This window comes from Microtus ochrogaster, linkage group LG4 (assembly GCF_000317375.1).
Source record: "Microtus ochrogaster isolate Prairie Vole_2 linkage group LG4, MicOch1.0, whole genome shotgun sequence".
Classification (NCBI taxonomy): domain Eukaryota; kingdom Metazoa; phylum Chordata; class Mammalia; order Rodentia; family Cricetidae; genus Microtus; species Microtus ochrogaster.
Genome location: NC_022030.1, coordinates 4,997,578 through 5,001,352, shown reverse-complemented (window position 1 = coordinate 5,001,352; position 3,775 = coordinate 4,997,578). Strand labels below are relative to the sequence as shown.

The 3,775-nt window shown below is 46.1% G+C and overlaps 1 protein-coding gene across 1 annotated transcript in view; it reads left to right on the top strand.

Annotated features, from left to right (window-relative positions):
• The window catches only part of Sgk1 (serum/glucocorticoid regulated kinase 1), a 116,448-nt gene that overhangs the window by 39,722 nt on the left and 72,951 nt on the right, over positions 1-3,775 (top strand). The window lies entirely within an intron of this gene.

The following is a 3,775-nucleotide window of genomic DNA, read 5'->3' as shown; positions in this document are numbered from 1 at the left end:
CAGTCTGGTTCAGTTAGGAGATAGACTCCTCCAAGTCCCTAGTGAGAAAACTCTAGCTTTGTTTGAGACTGGGGGGAGGGGTATCTCTCCGCCCCTCCGAGTTCCGCCCCCACCCCCCCGTCTATATTTGTTTACAATGCTCTTCACAACGGGTGTGGAGCATTGAATCATTGAATAAAACCAGGCCCAGGTGCCCGCACAGCCAGGGCTGCTTCTGTATCCAGGCATTCACGTCTCTCACACAAGCAGCTGCCTGGAGCTCAGGGCCTTGGGGGCTGGTCTTTGAGGGTTCCCAAAACCACTCACAGGCCTCCCTCTGCCCAAGCAATTCAGCTCCCGACCTGAAGGATCACCAGTGGCGGGCTGTAGCTTGAGTTCCCTAAGGCCTGAGGGATGATCTCTCTACTCAGCAGTTTTAGAGGGCACCTTGCCCAGGCTGGAGAGGGAACCTTTGCAGTGTGCTCGGCAACTCACACCCAGCCGCTCTCCCGGGATTTCTCAGGCTCAAGCAAATACCATAAACCCTGTCCTTAATTAAGGCCCTATAAAAACCGCTCGTGAAGCCACAAAGCTGTGAAAATTGTCAGCAAGTAACAGGGAAGGGACATACCGAAGCCAGAGTGACGACTAAACCAAGACAAAGCATGCGGTCATCCCCAGTCCTGTAAGAAAACGTCCTGCTATGTCCACTTTTGTGATGTTTTTTTCCTCTGATTCTGAGGGAATGGATTGCTTCCCTCCCTAGCTACATTCTCTGCACAGAGTTGACCGCCGTATTTTCATTAACGTTCAGAATGGGTTAATCTGTCAAGAGTGGCCGTTTGAGCCGGGCGGTGGTGGCGCACGCCTTTAATCCCAGCACTCGGGAGGCAGAGGCAGGCGGATCTCTGTGAGTTCGAGACCAGCCTGGTCTACAGAGCTAGTTCCAGGACAGGCTCCAAAGCCACAGGGAAACCCTGTCTCAAAAAACCAAAAAAAAAAAAAGAGTGGCCTTTTGAAAAGTAACTCGCACCCGTATCCTCACCGTGCCCCCAGCAGAGTGATTCGAAACACCAGACACATCCCCTCTTGTCACATGTGCAAAACTTAGATGTCTCTGAGCCTCAGAGAAAGATGTGCACGGGATTCAAAGAACCAACGCGCAGAAATGCAGGGTTCACATCTCGGCATGCACTCCCCAATCCACAAAAATCCACAAAAAGCCTTTGCTCCCGGAAAGCCTTCAGGAAAGTTCTGTGATTGGTTTTCCATCTCAAGTCTGTGTTTGCTGCCTGGATTTCCTCCCTGAAATGCAGACCGGGGGATGTGCCCATTCTCAAGACATCTTTTGGCCACAGTTTGGCCCTCACTGCTCAGTGCTTTCCTTTGGTTGGGGGAAATAGAGGCCTTCAGTCCTCAAAGAGCCAGCTCACATCTCCCTGCTTCGCATTCCGCCTTCTATAGCAGACTTCACTTATTTTATACGAGAAGTAGCACGTCCTCTAGCAAATAAATGTCTGCCTCAAGTTACATTCCAGTGTCCACAGGGGCTAGAAGGGTGGTTTACGCTTTCAGATACCAAGATTGATCTTGGTCAGGCCTCACAACTTGTGGATAAAATGGAAGCTAGGTTTGCTCACATCCTGCCCCTAGTCACTCCCAAGTTAAATCGACTTGGCAGAGGAGATGGAAAGAAAGCCAGAGTAAAAAGATGAATTTTAAATTGAAGTTTGGAAATAAAGCAGCAACCATCCCCAGCTTCAAGCTCCAAACTCTCTGAATAATAATAATACTAATAAAAAAAAATTTTCCATCTGAAATAAAGCTTAGCTCTTTCTAGGTTGATCAGAAACACATTTGGAGGGCTGGGGATGTAGCTGAGTGACAGAGCATTTGCCCGGCATTCAAGGGGCCACAGGTTCAATCTACAATCTAATCTCCACCACTGCCTAAAACTCCAAATACAAACAAACAAACAAAAGAACAAACTTTAGTTTAGCATCAAAAAGAGAGATTCTGTTCTAGCCTTGGAATCTCAGATTAATTTAAACTGCCATTCATGACCCAGACAAACATTTTCCTTTTGTAATTCTGGGGACTAAACCTCACACAAGGTAAGCAGGATTCCACCACTAATCAGCACCCATAAACCTTAAGTAAACACTTCTGCTTTTTCTGTGTGTGTGTGTGTGTGTGTGTGTGCATGTATGATGTGTGTGACTCTGCCTGTGTGGGTGTGCGTGTCTGAGTGTGCCTGTGAGTGTGGGCACGTGTGTAGCAAAGCACCCCATTAGAAGACATCTTCAGATGTAGGGTGCTCTCCTTCCACCTTGATTGAGACACGGGCTCCTTTTGTTGTTTGCTGTTGCTTCTGGGGATTCTCATGTTTTGACTTCTCATCCAGCTGGATTCCCTGGGAGCACTGACACATACCACCCACCCAGGTTTACACGGGATCTGGGCAATCAAATTCTTTGTGCCTTCAAAGTGAGCATTGCCCACTGAGCCTCTTTCTGAACACATAGTGAATGTTTTGAATACACCTACTTATAAACTTATAGTGCCCTGAAGTTAAGAAATACCAATGGAAAAATCCATTTTTTAACATTGTGATAGTAAATTCAAAATATTTATTTTTATGTTTTTAAACCCTTTTGAGAAATGATCTTATGCAGCCAAAAGTGGCCTTATTGAACCCTGATCCTCCGACCCCCACCTCCTGATATTGAGATTATAGATACGGACATACTACTAAGACTCCAAAAAAGTTATTTTAAACAGATACTGAAAATACAGGGGCTGCGGATATAGGTCAGTGCTGGAGTACTAGCTTATGCAAGGTGATGGGCTTTGTCCCCCAGCACAAGGAGCAGAGTGAGGAGGTGGGTGTTTGGGGAGGGGCATGAGAGAGACAAGGGGTAGGACAGGAGGGGGAGAGGAAAATGGGGGTGAGAAAAACAGGGACAATGGGAGAAAACAAGGAGGAAGATACTACTTCTTTTAGCCATATGTGGTGATTTCAGATATACTACAATCCCAGTACTTGGACAACTAAAGCAGGAGAGTCACAAGTTTGAGACCAGCTTGGGTTATACAGTAAGGTCTTTATCAGAGAGAGGGGCAGGGAAAAGAAATGGGGGGAGGAAGAGAAGCGAGAAGAGACACACAAATAAGGCAAATACAGAAAATGTAAACACAAATATGTAACCAAATAAAGAAATACGGTTTTAATTGCTTAAGATCTTTGTAAATAGTAAATGAAATTGTTCCCTAAGCCTTGAGAGTACAGCCCAGAGCAGCAATTATGATGCAGTCTAACACTTATGGGGGGGGGGGGATGTACAGGGCTGCATGTTGTGAAAAGGGAAAAAGAAAACACTCTTAGCTGGGCGGTGGTGGCGCACGCCTTTAATCCCAACACTCGACAGGCAGAGGCAAGCGTATGTTTGTGAGTTCGAGGCCAGCCTGGTCTACAAGACCTAGTTCCAGGATAGGATCCAAAGCTACAGAGAAATCCTATCTCAGGAAAAAAAAAAAAAAGATAGGAAGGAAGGAAGAAAACACTCATGATTCTAAAAGTGAATACAACTGTGTTTATTTTAGTCTAAACATTTTACTGATAGAATTTCACTGTTATAGACGTTTGATGGGGAAACAAGGTGGGCTCTCAAGCAGCCCAGGCTGGCCTTAAACTGCCTATAAATCCGAGACAGGCCTTGAACTCGTTCTTTTGTCTGTAACTTCTCACGTGTTAGAATTGCACACATGAACTCATGCTGGGCTTCATCACCCTCCC